This window comes from Typopeltis vanoorti, chromosome 7 (genome assembly GCF_054136105.1).
Source record: "Typopeltis vanoorti isolate ZY-2024b chromosome 7, IOZ_Tvanoo_1.0, whole genome shotgun sequence".
Taxonomy (NCBI): domain Eukaryota; kingdom Metazoa; phylum Arthropoda; class Arachnida; order Uropygi; family Thelyphonidae; genus Typopeltis; species Typopeltis vanoorti.
Genome location: NC_143555.1, coordinates 14458790 through 14476964, shown reverse-complemented (window position 1 = coordinate 14476964; position 18175 = coordinate 14458790). Strand labels below are relative to the sequence as shown.

At 35.8% G+C, this 18175-nt stretch overlaps 1 protein-coding gene across 5 annotated transcripts in view; it reads left to right on the top strand.

Annotated features, from left to right (window-relative positions):
* The first annotated feature begins 1224 nt into the window (after positions 1-1224).
* The window catches only part of LOC150104496 (exosome complex exonuclease RRP44-like), a 136742-nt gene continuing 119791 nt past the window's right edge, over positions 1225-18175 (top strand). For 3 of the 5 annotated variants that reach the window (XM_090395672.1, XM_090395670.1, XM_090395667.1), the window contains exons 1-4: positions 1225-1283; positions 5712-5739; positions 15027-15187; positions 17841-17972. The gene's annotated coding sequence lies outside the window, so the exon portion shown is untranslated. Of the gene's footprint in view, positions 1284-1848; positions 1890-5711; positions 5740-15001; positions 15188-17840; positions 17973-18175 lie in introns of those variants that run through there. The other 2 variants (XM_090395668.1, XM_090395669.1) reach the window with 2 other exon arrangements.

The following is an 18175-nucleotide window of genomic DNA, read 5'->3' as shown; positions in this document are numbered from 1 at the left end:
AGGACCAGATGGAATCACCAACAAAATCATAAAAATTCTTCCCAGAAAGGCCATAATCCATATAGTCAACATAACAAATGCAATAATCAGACTACAACATTTTCCCATAGCCTGGAAAATTGCTGATATAACACCGATAAAAAAGCCTGGAAATGACCCACATCTTCCCCAAAGTTACAGGCCCATTAGTCTAATATCCAGCCTTGGCAAAATAGCAGAGAGAGTTATCCTTTCCAGACTACAAGACGCCACAGAGAAACTTAAAATCATCCCTAATGAACAATTTGGTTTCCGGAAGGAGCACAGTACCACTCAACAAATACACCGCCTGGTAGAACACATCACAGTCGGCTTTAATTGGAACCAGCACACTGCAGCCGTTTTCTTGGATCTAGCAAAGGCATTTGACAAAGTATGGCACCAGGGCCTACTCTACAAGCTTATAAAAGCCAACATACCCATAAACATCATCAGACTGATCAAATCCTATCTCTCAGACAGATACATGCAAATAAAAATCAATGGAATTGTATCATCCAGAAGAAAAATTCTGGCAGGCGTACCCCAAGGCTCTCTTCTGGCCCCCCTACTCTTCTCAATCTATGTAGCCGATATCCCACAAAACCCAAGAACAACCATCACTGCCTTATATGCCGATGATACGGCAATATTGTCCAGATCTCTCAGCCCCAAGCTGGCAACCAAAAGACTACAGGATAGCATCTCCACTCTTGCAAAGTGGTTCTCAGATTGGAGGATTCAGGTCAATCCACACAAAAGCTCAGCGATGCTTTTCACCAGAAGAAAAGTACTCATCAGTAATGACATCCAACTCTATGGGAAAAAGATTCCATGGCAAGCAGAAACCACATATCTGGGAGTTAGATTGGACAAAAGACTTAGATTCAACAGTCACATTAAACACATCTGCAGCAAGACAGCCAGAGCCATAGCACAGCTATACCCCATGATCAACCGCCGAAGTAAACTTGACACACAAAATAAACTACTAATATACAAGATGGTATTACGCCCGGTAATCACGTATGCCTCCCCAGCGTGGAGCCACACCTCACAGTCTAATATCCTAAAACTCCAGAGAATACAAAATAAATGCCTTCGGATGATCTTGGACGCACCGTGGTACGTCAGAAACGCACAGATCCATCGGGAGACCAAAATACCATACATAGCCCCCCTACTACACGACCTAGCAGAGAAGTATTTCACCAGAGCCATGATATTCGGAACCATGATAGCAAAGTAATGTTGCTGAAATATAGGTAAGTATTAATTAAAGTTTTTATTTTTATAATTAATATTTTAGTATGCGTTGTTATTTCCTGAAAAATAATAGTTATGGGTAAACAACATATAGCCTATCTACCAGAATTACTACCGTCCATGAAAATTCCATTGCACGCAAGTCCTGTCAATACGGAAATTTGAAGTTGAAGACATCTAAACAAAAAACAACAGAATAGACTATCCTTTTAAAACGCTTTTGGGATAATAACGTTTTCCCGAATTGCGAAATTGAAACACCAGTTTACTTCACCGAATTCTCCACATTTACAGGTGCACTAGCTTCGCTCTTTTACGGTTACAGATTTCCTCCACCCGCGTTTTCTTGGCCGACACTAACGAAGCTATCTGTGCGCATACTGCGACGCTGAACCTTTGGGCGATTCTTTCCGAGGACTCGAACGCTTCAGCAGACAAAGAATTTCAAAAAATATGTTTGCACATCACGAAATATAAAAAAATATTAAAACTCAAATTCCACGCCTCAACCACCTCCTAACACAGTAGTAAAACTTAACATCTTGCGCACTAGCACCAAAAAAAAAAAATTCCCGCAGAAGAAATAATGATCCAAGTAAAGCCAGGTACCGTCAGCTTCCCTAACTATATTGGCATGCCAAATCACCAAAAAGCAACCGCTTAAGGAAGGATTTTGAAGCTCTGCAAGAAATTAAAAACAGAATAGTAATGAAGCAGAGAAGGGAAATGCCACTGTGGTTTTAAATCAACTGGATTACACAGATAAACTTGCCTCTTTATTTCTAGATTGTTCTACCTCACCATAGGCTATGATCCCACCAGTATACAGATCAGAACACTCCTTTAAAAATGCCCCTTGCAGTGGAAGTTGCAAATAAAATGTTATAACTCTAGACCCCCCCCCTTTCACCCAGATGTGCTATTACATCCCATTGTGGATGGCTTAGATTCACCCACATACAAATTAGCCATATATTTAGCAGAAGTGCTCACACAATATCCTGGCAACACACCTTCACACAAAAAAACTCACTCCACTTTAAAGCCAGTATAGAAAATCTAACACACTGACATAATGGTCAGTTTTGATGTCTCCTCTTTATTCACTGATGTCCTCAAAGACACCTTAGACATCATTAAGCCATATTTCCTCCTACTATCCCAGTCCTGGTTCAGTACACATAAACTCAGACTGTTTTGTTTGGTAAGGAAAATTCTACAAACTGATAGAGGAGGCAGCCATGGGTTCGCTACTTTCTCCACCCCTGGCTAACTTCTTCATGGAGACCTTTGAAAAAAAAAAAAAAAAGCCACACTTTGTCCCACATAAATCCATTATCTGGCTATGCTGCATAGATGATGTGTTTCCCATTTGGCCACATAGTCTGGATACATTAGCGGAGTTACTGATAAACAGTATTTTGCTAAATGTATTTTGACAATTTCGATATTGTGATCATAAATAATATAGTAGCAAACAAATAATCAGAACAAGCTAAATTGTCAAATTGACTAAATTGATTTTAATTTTTTCTTTGAGAGAAATTAATTTCCTCTTCAATGTTGGTTTTTTCCCTTTTGTTGCAATTTTAGTGGCCATTACAATAAAAAAAAAAAATCTTTTACATAAAAAAAAAAAAAAAAGCTTTACATATGTAAGTAACTCACCAGAAAATAAACTGCCCAGCTTAAGAATAACACACTTATGATTTTAAATGTACTTTCCTGGCAGAAAATGAACACAATTTTCAACAATAAACACTTTATACAGTAAATCCTAGATGGTGAACCTCTGGCACGTCAACGATTTGCAGGTGATATCCATTTATATGCTTATAAATTATTCAGGTTTTTTTTTAATTGTTACAATACGTACAAGCTGAATTTTCTTTTACACAAGACAGCAGCTATAAAGACGTGCATATGATTGGTGCGGTATTAACAAAAGATTGCGCGACCCAAAGACAAAAGCAACCGATAAGTGAAATGTTAATTCTCTTCAATTCCATAACATCTGAAAGCTCATAACGTAACATTCACTATTATTTTTAACACGTTCACAACAGGGTGTCATTCCGATGGAACTTCTCATTACTGACTGGCTCAACTCACACAAACGTTTCAACCGTTGGTTGAATTTTATGGCTTATTTGCATTTGAGGTGGCATGCAAACACACATTCATTATATAGCATATTTCAACTCTTGGTAGTCTTTTGGGATGGCCTTTGTGATCTGTCATAATGACATTGAGAATCTCAAATGCAATAAAACACACTTATTTCATAATTAAAAAATTGGACAATAGTTTTTAGTTAGATACTGCTTCAGTGCAACATATTGTTTTGCTTAAGCTTATACAGCATAGTTCTGTGAGAGGGGACATGTGATTTATTTGTTAGTGCCGTTTTTATTCCATCTGTCTCTAATTGCACTATTTGTTGAGAATGACAGACTGCAAAAGCCTCTGTACAGTATCTTATTCAGTGATGCAATAACACTAAATTCAATACTTATAACTACAGGAATACCTTGCATAGTCTGGCTTTGATCAGTCCAGTTTGAAATCCTAAAAAATTAGTACACGATATTTTTTTTTATACATAAATGTTCAGTTTTTTCCCTTTATACAGTCAAGTCTTTTTATGCGGTTTTAAAGTTATACGATACGATATTTCAATTTTTTCGGGGGTTCCCCGTTGTATACGTATGTACCTAGACTCAGTGCGAATGTAAATGCAGCATTATGTTCAACGTCTTAATGTGTAAGCTATGTGTAGTACGAGTAAGCAGTGGACGTTTGTGAACTTTAATGTTGAATTAACTTCTATGTCTATCAGTTTTCGATGCGTAATTCTACGTTAAAGTTGATTTGTGATAATTAAATTTTAATCCCATTTAAAAAATTGAATGTAGTCTTTCAATTCTGAACGATAAACAATGCAATTCGTTGCTGCAAAGAAATGTATGAAGAGAAAAAACCAAAGAAGAAAAATGTGCAGACATCGATATTGCAATTTTTAGAGAATAAAAAATGAATTAAGAAAAATCTGTATTTTTTGTTTAATTATTTTTGATAAAGACATTTGAATTTATTAATCTGATTTTATTTATTGAAAAACAGAATATTTTATACATACCCACTCTTCCTATATATATATATATATATATATATTTTTTTTTTTGGAACCAATTATCATTTTTTGTATATATTTAGTTCCTCAATTAGTCCAGTTTCAAACAGTCTGGGATATTGGTGGAACTGATTACCTGGACTATGCGAGGTATTGCTGTACTTGCGCAGCAGACAGACTTATGGGCAGACAAATTTAACGAAGATAAAATTTGATTAAGTCCAGCGCCCGAATATGGGGGAAAAAAAAGGGTTACTAGAAATTGTAGACCGTGTTATATCGAAGCCACGTTGCATAAGTACTACGTTATATGAGGGTTACCTGTACTTGATTTTAATCCTTCACTCAAGGAAGCAAAACAATGTTTTGCACGTGAAATATATTCATGTCTGTGCTACTTGTATATAGAGGCTAATGACTTCCCATCACTTGCCTTAGTGTATATCCAATAATGCAGTATATCCCATAATGCAATATGCACACCCTTTCGGATGTGTAAAATGCTATGCATAATGACAGATTTCAACCTTTATTGAGGTCTCATCAGTGGGAGCCAGAAATGAGAGAGATACCAAGCTTGAAGTAATGCAGAACTTATATCTCATGCAAGTAACCAAAAAAAAAAAACGGTCTAGCACCTTAAGTTTTCTTTGTCATCCTCAGCGGTATTGACATTATGGAAAAATGAAGATGTTTACATATCAGCATTGGAAAACAAAATCACTGAAAAAAAAAAAATTAGTAAGTGCGAACCTACAAGTGGTTTGCTTCAATGGTTTGCTACACAAAGAAGTGTTGAATTCCCAAGCTGAAAAATTTGCTAAACAGTTGGACTTGATAATTTTATATGTTACAACATTTGGCTGGATCAATTTAAAAATTAACATAACAATAACATTGTTTATGCAAAATTTAGTGGCAAATCTCTATCTGATAATGGTATTTAAATACAGAGAAATAAGCTATGTTTAGTATTAAGTTTTGAAATTATGGATGAATAATTTGTTTATTATTAAGTGTATTGTAGTTTATACACATTCATAGAAATAGTATTTAGGCATGTAATTATTTTTTTTTTGTCTCTAATACTTTTGTTATTTGAATCTTTTTTATTGAGTTATTGACAATTATAAAAACAATGATGTGAGTATGGTTATGAGGACATTTTGTTGTCCTTGCCTTGGTTATCATTGTAACCAAGTTCAACTGCAATGAGATTCCATATTTCAATGTTATTTCAGTATAACTGACAAACGATATTTGCTATTAACTGCATTTTTTTTTTATCTTTTAGCAGTCGTCTACAGTAAAAAGACAATTAGGTAAGGGCAAATAAAAAAAAAAAAAACAAGTTTAATCATTTATTATCATATTATAAGATGTAGGGGTTTTAAAACTGTTAATGTTTTACTTATTTTGTCGGTTCTTCATTGAGAATGCAGTTAATATTTTCCATATTCCTATCTATTTTCATTGTTTTTATTTTATATTTTTTTTATTGGTGATTTTCATTTCAAATTCCTAAAAACTTGCACGGGCTTTATTTAGGAATATAACAGCATCTTTACTTTAAATGAGTTGAGCTGGATGTCTAGTTTAAGCGTGAAGTTTGTGGTTGTGAAGATGCACATTGAGGTCTCGTTGGTGGGAGCCAGACCCAGAGGTGGTGACACTAAGGTGGAAGTATGTGATGAATAAAACTATTTCCCGAGAACTACTAGTTTTGTGGCTAGCATCAGGAGATTAAAGATGTGGAATAAAATACTTTTAAACTAGAAAATTCATAACATCTCAAACTAAAAAATTTGAGATTTTAAACAACTAAACAGTATACAGTATGTATAAGGAAAAGTAGAACTAGTCTGTCATATTCTTTAGTTTAGCATAGTGTCTCATTCAAAGGTCTGAGAATGTCAGATCATTAATGTATGAAGATTATTGCAGTATTGAGCTCTAGTTTTTATTGCACTGGGTAGGGATGCATAGCATGTCAAAGCTTCCTTGAATTTTTCATATGGTATTTATTTTAATTAGCATATGGAAATCTACATGCAATTATAAAGATACATGTCAATAAATATATAAAAGTGACATTTAGGATAAAACAAAGACATTACATTTTCAACAAACAAAACGCTGATAAGCTAAGATCAAGTTGTCTATAACAGGTGTTGTTGCCTCCAGGAAGTCATTTCTTTGACCCGTATGTGCACAAAGACTGCACTCAATGGAAATATGGTGAATTGATGGGCACCTGCAATCGCACTCTGGCAAAGGGAATTTTTTCTCACTTGTACAGGGAGCTTACACATCTACCATGGCTGGTACGAATCCTGTTCAGTGTTACCAATGTCTTTCAGCTCAATTCCATATGTGGGTTGTTGAGACAGTGCCTTTCAAACCAAGTTTTGAGTTGTGCATTGGTATTGATATTATAGTTGTTGTTCTCAGGTATTTAGCTTCACAGAGGCAGGCTTTCTTGATTTCAGTCTATTGAGCTGTATCTCTGGTATGTCATTGTGCATAGGCAATTCAGTATTTTTGAGTATTTTATCATATTCTCGTATTAAGTTACTCAGCATTGGGAGCCAGTGAACAGGAGTTGTTTTTACGGTTCCAGAGATAAGTCACCTTGTGGTATTAAGCTGACAGCCAATTAGTTCAGTTTGGCTCAACAGCTGCCATACTAGAACCAGATACAGTAATCACTGTATCTGGTGATTACTGATATTTTCTCCAAGGTCAATACGAAAATATCTGTTGCTGAGTATATTATTAACAAGCTGTATTGTTCTTTGGCACAGTAGTACTTTCATTAATTTATACAGCATGCTCTCTCTGTCTGTCTGTCTAGACAGTGTCGTATGCAGCAGTGAAATCGAGGAAAACTAAGTTTTTAGATTTTGTTCAAAACCCATTTCAATGTACAACATCAGAACCTGGTCACAAAAGCCTGCCTGTTCTATTAGAACGTTTCTAAGATGGTGTTGCTTATGTGGTTATACAGTAGCTTATATGAGCAACTTAGTAGTGAGATTAGATTATAATTTTGTGGGTCGTTAGTTGATTTTCTGGGTTTGGAAAGAGTTATTATCTTAGCTTTTTTTTTTTTTTAATTTTTTCAGTAACATGCCAATGTTCATTAGTTGGTGGGAAGAAATGGTCAAACCATTTTTTGGTATTTTTGCCAACATGAATAAGAAATTACCGGTGAAATCCATCAAACCCCTGAGCCTTTACTGTTTTTGTATTGGCTAATGCATTGATTTTCTCATTGCTGAAGGGTCTCGCACATTCTGATTCATCTTGTAGTTTTACCTTCAAGTCTCTGGCTTGTCTTAACTTCGATGGTATGGTTTATATCATGTTGGCAGCTGAAGATTTTAATGTGGTTAGCAACTTGGTTTGGCATCTGTCTTTTTAGTAGTCATCATTGTAGCACCTCCTTGCTTCCATAACACACCCCAAGCCTTCCTACTGAAGTGCCTGAGGTTTAGTCCCTTAACTGTTTTGATCCAGCTTTGCTGTCTTGCTGCATCCACGTCGTGGAGGAAAGTGTTTGCAATTTCCAAATCACCACTCCAGAAATTTCTCGTAAAGCTGTTCGTTCCATCCAGGGATATACTCCTTTTTGTAGGCCCTGGGAATGTTTTTAGCAGTAGAGATAGCAGCTCTTACAAATTGGTCGACAGGAGGTATGAAACAAACACACTTATCAAGGTCGATGGGAGTTGATAAGACGAGGCACCTGGCTGGTTGTCCCTCCTTGATGTGGGCATAAAAATGCCCACATCAAGGAGGGACAACCAGCCAGGTGCTTGCTGTGAGGTCTTCTCCATGTTGCTGAACTCAAAGTGCCATGCTCTTTAGTGTCATAGACCAAGTAGATATTGAAGGTCTCAACCCAGTTGGTGAGAGCTATACCACATTTATCATCCTGAGCATACTTCTATAATTCATGGTGGCTATTGAAGTCTCCCACGTATATAGTCCTCCCCTTTCTGAGTCACCCTTGTTTGAGGCCATCGAATGTGGCAGCTTGAAGACATTAACAAGCGTCAGTTCTTCCAACTTCATCACAACCAGGCTGACATCATCACTTGACGCAGTAACAAGTTTGATCTGCTCGATGTTGGTTGTATAAAAAATCTCGTTTCTGTTCAACTTCTTTGACATGTTCCAACATACGAGTTTCTCTGGAATGTCCTGTTTGGCCAACATAGCAAATATCACAAGCAGTTTTTTTATAGGCCCTTGGTTTCTACACCTTCCATTCCAAAGATATGGAGGACAGAGTGTAAAAAGTTTAAAACCTTGTAAAGTGGAGTGAAAGTCACTTAACTTGGAAGCAAAGTGTGGTTCTATCAGACGTTGCAGATGTAGAGAAGGATTTTTAAAATTTTATCAATTGTCTTGAACTCATGCCTAGTGATAGGATAATCTTGCTGATAAAAGAAATGAAGTTCTTCATTTCTTTTATCAGCAATACTGGTAAGTTGTTGAGATGTTGAGGATTTTCTCTCTTTCCCATCAATATTTATATTGTACGTGTCTTTTGTAAAGGGCAGTGATGGTGAGATTAAGCATTCAGGAATCGATCAGTGTTAGTGAACGTTCTGCACAATTAGAAATTCTGTCTTTTCTTCAGATACTAGGAATAGTAATACCCTGCAGTTTGTTTTTTTAAGTTCAAGCATGAATTATGTTGGGATTGTAGGCTTTATTGGGATTAAGGTAGTTTTTGAAATGTTCCAATTCCTCATTTGTAATGATGAACGCATTGATGTAGTTAAGGCAAATGTTTGCTATCCTTAAAGTGCCTTGTTTTCAAAGGTTTCCATAAATAAGTTCTTTTCCAGATATAAAACTTCAGATCTTTTTTAACCTTTTTTTTTTTTCTTCCATGAGAGATGCAGTGTCCTTTTAGACACTGTGTAGAAAATGCTGTGTCTAAAAGGACACCTTTCGGTCAAAAGAATTTTTTTTTTTTTTTTGACCAAAAGTTTTTCCTGAAGGACCAACTTTGTATCCTGAGACATCAAGTGTTGCTTTCATTCATAACAGACTGCCTAAGGTAGTTATTCTATATACTGGTTTACAAGTGATGGTTGGGATTTGGATGCAATCTATTTCCAAGATGTAACATCTGTTTCAGATGTAAAATTATTTGCTCTCACAACCACTGCCACCACTCAATTTTTTTTTTTGCAGAGTGTTTATGCTACATTCCACTACACTCACAAGTTCACTGATTGCAGCATGTCAGTGTTTCACTGTTTTGCCACACTTCTATGTTATACTAAATATCATTTCTAATCTTTAGTGCACTTAAACAGCCAAAACCTTAGAATAAAATATACCTTATAAATGAAACAGCTGTTTACTGCTTCTAGATTGTCACCAAACCCTCCAGATGCTCATCTACGAACTCGCACGTGTCTGATTATTAACTCACTCAACCATTCTGCATAAATCTGTGATGTAATATAAATGCTAACATACAGAGCTAGAGCTTATTCTAGTGACATACTCCAAAAAGAGGGAACTTTCTACGAGTTGAATTATGTCATCATCATTCACTTAGATTGAGATTGTTTGCTAGGCTCACTACTACAAACTTCCAAAATCATGCTATTAAAAATATTGCCACAGCAATATTTTTAATAGCATGAAAAATATTGAATGTGTTCCAGAATTACATCAGTCTGGTCATTTCTTTCCTTAGCAGAAATAGCTGGTGAAAACTCCTTGGCAGCCTTCTAAGTACTTGCAAATTCCCATATATTTTCACATTATGAGCGCAAAATGCTGCTTGAATCTCATGAACCAACCGGAAGAAGCATTGAATGTGTAGTCATAATCGGGTCCTGCCTTCTCCTTCAACATGTTGAAGAGAACAGTGCTGTTGCGGTTATGGTCACAGTGCTAAGGGGCAATCGTTTTTGGTTTAGGTCCTCTATGCATGATGCAAGTAGTTTCTCCATATCACCGACAGGACCTTGTCTTGGCTTCGTCACTCTTGTCGATTTAATGTAAGCAGATCCTTTTTCAGTCTCAACGATTTTATCCTTATTTTACAAAACGGTTGTCACTGCAGAATGAGACCATCTGAAGTGATGTGCAATAATGTTTATGGGCTTACCAGCTTCATGTTAACTTCGTTTTAAGATCAATTGCTCACCTCTTTTTCTGTGATTCTTTACTGAGCTTTTTAATTGGGTGTGCAGGGAATGTTGCACAAAATATCGCAAAGTATTTAACAATAAATACACAACCTATTTTTCAAACACAAAATCAACAAAGGAATGGTTGAAGACATGTGCCGACTGCCGAGGGAGTTTGCTGCTGAAAACACTGTTGCCACTGTGCATGTTTTATCTTACACTTGCTTGCATTTTGTTTGAAAGTATAGCTGAAAATGTTATTTATTCCGTGTGTGTGTGTGTGTGTGTAAAATTAATAATAATAAAAAATAAAAAAAAATCCTTGGTATGACCTCTCTACTGTAGGGTTACATTTAATGGTGCTTAGTACTAAATGGTGTACTCAGAGGTCATGCTAATCTCTTGCTCTCTACTGAAATACCTAGTCTAACATCTTAAATAATCTCATGACTAGTCACATTGACATTTTATAATATCCTAATACATTCTCAAATATATTAGGATATTGTCTAGAGACAAATTTCCATGCACTTCTAGCATTCTTCAGCTTCCTATATCATTTAATTGCTTCAAGCCCCATACTATTTTTTTTTTTTTTTTTAATAATCACCATCTCTAGTTTCATATACCATATTTGCTGGCATATAAGATGCACTTTTTTCTTTGAAAATAGGTCGGAAAACAGTTTTTTATTACTTTCATTTCTGGAAATTTTCTCTGTTCAGAGTTGTGTGGTTTCATCCTTGTGGTGTGTGAGAGCATTCCAGTTATGTATAGTTCAGTGGCTGCGTATATGCTGTCAACTGGGAAATTATGGTTGAAAAACGTTGGCATTGCTACAGTATTGCATACAAGCTACTTGTGATTGCATACGCTAAAGAACATGGGAACAGGGCTGTAGATAGGCATTTCGAACCACCCTCAACTGAGAAAATGATAAGAACTTGGTGGAATCAGTAAAAGGATCTTAAAAAAAAAAAAAAAAAGAAGAAAAACTCGCAGTAAACAACCTATGAAATGGAACTGCAAAATGGCCAGAACTTGACAGAACTGAATACTGTGATTTTAGATCGCAGAAACGTGGGATTTTCAGTGTCTACAAAAATGATTACCATCAAGCGAAAGCGATGGCCAACTTTACTGGATCAACATCGTGGTGTTTTTAAGATTCATAAAGAGAAACCAGCTATGCATGCTGACTAAAACAAAAAAAAATCAAAAGAGATGCCAGCCTGATATGAAGGAAAAAAATTGAATTTCACCAATTCATGATTAATGCAAAGAAACCAGAAAATTTTGAGCTTGTGCAAATAGGAAACATGGATGAGGTTCCACTGATTTTTGATGTGCCCTCAAACAAAACTGTAGATTTGAAGGGCACAAAAAGTGTTATTGTTAAAACTTTGATGCACGAAAAAACTCACTACATGGTGGCTTTATCCTGCTCTGCTGATGGAACAATTGCTGCCACTATTGATTTTTAAAAGGAAGATGCTACCCAATGAAAAACTGCTTAAAGAAGTGTTTGTACATGTTCATGCAAAATGCTGGATGGATGGAGGAGGAATGAAGTTATGGATAGATAAAATTTGGTCTAGGTGCCCTGGCAGACTGTTTAAGAAGCCTGCCCTACTAGTATTGGATCAGTTTTGTTCTCACAGAACAGATGTTAGAAATTCCAGGAGGTCTAAATAGTCAGCTTCAACCTTTAGATGTCTGTATTCATAAACCATTTAAGGAATTTATGAAGAAGTAGAACAGCTGGATGCAGTCTTCAGATTTTGAAGTTACGCCACCAGGAAGAAGGAAGAGGCCTAGCATTTCGCAAGTTTGAGTGGGTCAAAGCTTCATGGGATGCTATGAAAACTGAGACAGTGGTTAAATCAAGTGTGGCATTAGTAATGCATTGGATGGTACAGAGGACAATTTGTTGCATGAGGGCCCAGATTCTGATTTAGAGGTTTCAAGTGTCTCTTCATTTAGCTCTGGAGATGAATTTCTGGGTTTATTATTTGAAATACTGTAGATTCATTATAATATTCAGTGATAAAGGCCGGCCTGGTTGGCAGAGTAGTTGGCGTATCTGCTCTCCAGCCAAAAAGCTGTGGATTCGAATCCTGCCGTGGGCATGGATGATTGTGTGTGAAAATAGTTGTGGTGGTCAGCGGTATATGGTGCTGGTGTAGATGCAGTTAGTGGAGTGGTGGGGACAGTTGTAGAGTGCCCTCCTTGACTCTTTGGACTCCCTGGAGGTGCTTTTTTTCTTAAGAAATGTGTACCAAAAAAGGGGTGCGTATTATAGGCCAGCAAATTACTGTATATACTTTAATTGAAAATTTGTGATGTCAATCTGGTACTCTGAAAAAGTTCCATTTATTGTATGCTGTTAAGTCAGAGTGAGACAAAATATTAAAGAAAATCACGTTTTACTTGGACTTAACATCGTTCTCTCACTCTTGAGAAAAATAATGATTTATCAGAAATAAAGAAGCACTTTATAGAATTCTTAATTTAGTTTTATTATCTTATCTTATTTTGGGATGTGAAATTTCAATATGTTATTATTGTATAGTTGCTTAGTCTCCAATACTATGTGAATAACTAACCATTTGCTGGGTGTAAAATAATAACCCAAAATGTGAAATAGCAGATTTCTGAGACGTGGTGAATGTACTAGTATATCTGTTATGTAGCACGGTGCCTTCCTCCCCCTCCACCACTACGCTACGTGAGTTACGAAAGGATTCCATGAGCGGCGTTGAGTGTCATGTGACGTAGTGAAAGCATGACATCACATCGATGACAAAAGAGAGAAAACGGCATGCTGTTTAAAAGGAGATGTAACGCTGCGAACATGGTCCTTTTTAGACGTTTTCCTGCTGCTGTTTGTGTATCCACGGATGTCCGACTGGTATGGAGCTTCCACGTGGTTTTCCTTTGTCTGAGGAAGTTACGACCAAATGACCAGGAAGCTTGCCAGCCAGAATAAAAGCCCAGCAGACTGTAATAGCGGAAAACTACAGAATATTTCAGTATTAAGTATAGAGGGAAATCGTCAAGAAAATCCCGAGGAAGTGTGAAGTAAAGCGATTATACAAGGTAGTTATCTGACGAGAAAGTGAAGTGGCCAAAGTAGCATACCAGCAAAGTGGTAAGGTGAAAACTTTGTCTACTATCTAATGGAATTGAATAAGATGTTATAGCATGTGCTAAGAGAGACTCTTTGAACTGTTGCTGATAGTTTAAGAACGAAAATAGAATAGTGTCTCATAAATGTATCTTTAGAGAAAGTGAATTACAAATGTTCTTAATTAGGTCTGAGATATGTAAAATTTGAATAGGATTGTTAAAGAAAGTTAAGAATGGAATTTGATAAGTATTAAGAGTAAAGTTTGATTGAATAGAGTAGTGAAATGAGACTAAGTGATTAAATAAAATAGTAATTATGTTTCTCAGATTTTAATTCATGAAAAGGGATAGTTAACTGTATGTGAGAGTGCTAATGCTGTATCTAAATTTTAGTTGAATGATTAACTAAGTTCTTCTGAGTGTATTATATGTATTCTACTTGTAATTAAAATGTTTTGTTTTGATATAAATGTTGTCTTGCCTGTTCTTAGATTCTACTGCACTTGCTCATAAAACCATAAAAGGCAGGAAATTATTAAATATAAAGTCATGACTGCAAGTTGGGAATTTATAGCTGAGAAGAGTGAACGCTGACTGTGTTCTGACTCCTTGGTCATACATATTTAGTATAATCTAGGATTCAGGGGGTGCAGCGTGATTAAATAAATTTTCTCTGAGTTTGAATAAGGAGTTGGAACCAGTGCTGAGACAAAGAAATAGGCATGTGCCATTTGCATTTCTTTGTCTCACAAAACAACAGCTTCATTCTTGTCAGGGATTCAGCCAGTAATAAGTTAAGAGAGGCAGAAGTTAAAAGTAAATAGCATTGAATAAGTGATAAGAAATGAGTAACTAGGAATTATTAAGTGAAGGATAGAAATAAGAGATACATATGTAATAGAGATAAAAGGAGGGCCCCAAAAGGATAGGACATGACGCAACAATGCCATTTTCAATAATTGTTGCTCAGTTACTTCATAAATTTCCGATATGTCCTTTCTCCCTACGCTTCATATCATCATAGTTGTCGTTTCAATAATTATTCACCATGTGCCCATTGAGCTAATTTGTTGATGCATGCTGTTCTTTTCCTCTTTCTAGCACAAGAATTACATTTAAATTACATTAAGAAAACTACATTAGGCATTGACAAACTAATTTTTTGCCAACAACTTTTCTTTTGTTTTTATCATAACTAATGCAGTTGTTCAAAAACAAAACATTCTTGAACTGAATTTCATTTTCTTGAGCTGAATGTGTCTCTATATTAAAAAATACTTTTTTTTTTCAGTATTAAATAAAAATATTATTGATAGGTTGGCTAGTTGAGAAAGTTTTCCTCAGTAACGTCTACTATGAAGATTGGAATGAACACTTAACAACAAGTGACGTGGATAATGACTTTTACATTGGTGAGTTTGAGCAATGTAAATACAATGCTTCACAAGGATTTGTCCAACTTCAGAATGGAAAAAAGGTAAGTTTTTTTCACAGTATTAATGTGCTTCAGTTTTAACAGACATTGGAATTTTATAAGAATTCTTCCAATTTACAATTTATAGTCTGTGCAGGTTAAGAAACCCAATATGTAATATTGTTTAGCATATAGGTGTAATGAATTCAAAGTTCTTCTTGTTCTCTCAACTCATTGATATAGCTTTTACTGTTATGTGCTCTAAGCTGTAGAGCTTATTTCACCATGTGAGGCTATTTTTACAAGCAATGTTAATGAAAGCCATGCAAGATACTTAATCCTATTGTACATTAGTTTAGCTGGAGGCTGAACTAAGCTGATCATTTGATTGGTCTGGTTTAAACATGCATCCTTTTAGCTGACTTATTGCATAGTTCAGAAAGCCTGGACAGAGGGACAAATTCCCGATGATTGGAGTAGAGCTCTCATAGTACCCATATATAAAAAGGGAAATAAAACTGCATGTGAGAATTACAGAGGTATTTCCCTACTGAGTGTTCCTGGCAAGATCTATGCAAGTATATTTGAGAAACGGTTGAGAAGAATTGTACAAGAAAAGCTTGGTGAAGAACAAGCTGGATTCAGGCCAAATAGAGGCTGTCAGGATCAGATCTTCACTTTACGACAAATAGTCGAGAAAGCATGGGAATATAACAAAGATCTGTATTTAAGTTCTGTCGATTTGGAAAAGGCATATGACAAGGTGCCAAGAGAAGCTATTCAATATGCTGCAGTTATATGGTGTCAATGGGGCATTATTATCAAGCAATACTTAGTCTTTATTTGAGTTGTAAGTCAGCAGTTAGAATTGAAGGAAGTACAGTAAGATGGTTTAATGTTAAATATGGTGTGAGACAAGGTTGTACATTATCACCTCTGTTATTCATATGGATCACATTATGAAGGAAAGTGGTATTAGACCTGATATCAAAATTGGAGATGTTAATGTCAGCATCTTTGCTTTATGCAGATGATGTTATACTTCTAAATAAATCCGCTACAAGTCTGCAAGTTTCTCTGACTAAATTGAATAACTGTTGTAATAGATATGTTATGAAGGTCAGCAATAAAAAGACAAAGACAATGAAAATAGGCAGAATCATTGAAAATGTCAACTGTGTTGTGAATTGAGAACCTGTGGAACAAGTAAAACATTTCAGCTGCATAGGCACGATTTTTACTGAAGATGGTAAATTAAATATAGAAATAGAGAACAGAATCAGCAAAGCTGGTATGGTGGTAAGTCAATTGAATAAATTCATATGGAATAAGAGAGAAATTAGTCTGAACACTAAATTAGCTGTATACAAGACAGTGTTCAAACCAGTTTTAACTTATGGATCTGAGAGCTGGGTCAGAAGTAAAACACTTGACCAAAGACTAGAGACCGCAGATATGAGAGTCCTGAGAAAGATTAGAGGCGTGAACAGATGGCATCAATGGCAATATCATATTAAAAACGAGGATATTAGGACAGAACTTGACATTGTCAGCATCCAGGAATGTGTTAGCAGAGCTTATCTCAGGTGGTATGGTCACTTAAATAGAATGGGAGAGGAAAGATTAGCAAAACAAGTGTTCTCTGCCAGGTTGGCAGGAAAACGACCCAGAGGAAGACCAAGATATAGGTGGATTGATATGGTACAAAGTGCCTTAGACGATAGAAATATAAGATCTGATGATAATATTGGAGTCTTGACAAGTAACAGACTGATTTGGAGAAATTTGTAGATAGGAAGTTAGTAATGATATAATTTTTTCATGTAGTACTGTCATATCCTGTACACCCCTTGATGGTACATGGCAGGAATTTGATGATGATGATGACAAAAGTATTTTGGGAAAATTTGGAGTAAAGAGCAAAGTTAATAATAATGGCCAATACCTATTGGATTTCTGCTCAGTACATGGACTGATTAATACTAACACAATGTTCCAACATAAAAATATTCACATAGAGAAAAGAGGCAAGGAATAAGAAAAGTCTCATCGACTATTATTGTTGATAGTGATGTATTCCCACTGGTGCAGGACAAGAGTATACAGAGGATTTGAAATTGGAAGTGATCAACATTTAGTTTTGAGCAAGATAAAATTGAATTTCATCTTGAAAACAAGAACTTGTAAGAAAGTTTTAAAGCAAAGAGCAGCTCTCAGATGTGAACTGTTGACTAAAATACACAGATTGAAGAAAAAATGAGAGTTTGAAAACAGGAAACAAACCTTGGAGATTCAGTGGCAAGCCCTGAAGAAAACACTGATTCAGCAGAGAGGTATGTGGTGATGTTGTCTGCAAGCAGACACACCTAGTCATCCAAATTCTCTTAATGATCTGTGTGAGAATAAGTTTTTTTCCCACTAAATATGACATCATTGCTACCATTCATGGACATGAGTGTCATTGCAACTTTCAAAGCCTCATTTCTTAAAAAGACACTCAGGCAGTAGAAACAACAACAGGAAATTTTTTCCAAAATTCCAAGATCAAAGTATCACCTGATCAGGTTCCATCTGGTCACTGATCGCCTTGCTCAGTGACCAGATGCATGCAATTCACTTTGTAGAGTTAATTTAAAATGTATTAAATTATGTAAATATTTGAAGTACTTGATGTTTTATAATCAAAATATTAATTTTAAGTATTCCTCTTGTGCAGTTTATTATTCAGGGAAAGAAGTTCATTAATCGTGCAACAGACAAAGACACGGTTGTAATAGAAGACCTGAAAATTGAAGCTCATCCATGTTCCACCCTTCATCTTAATTTTATTGAGGATCCAAATTGGCAGGTGAGGTGTTTTCTTAAATATATTACCTGTAAGATAGCAGTGTCTTATGGAACTGACATATTATGCAAAACATGTTTATTTATATTAATTTATAGTACTGTATCATGAAGTCAGTGATGGCAGCAGCAAAAGTGACAGTCCTCGAACACGTGAATTCAAATTTGATTTTAGCTCTTTTGTCAAATATAGTGTGTGTGTGTGTG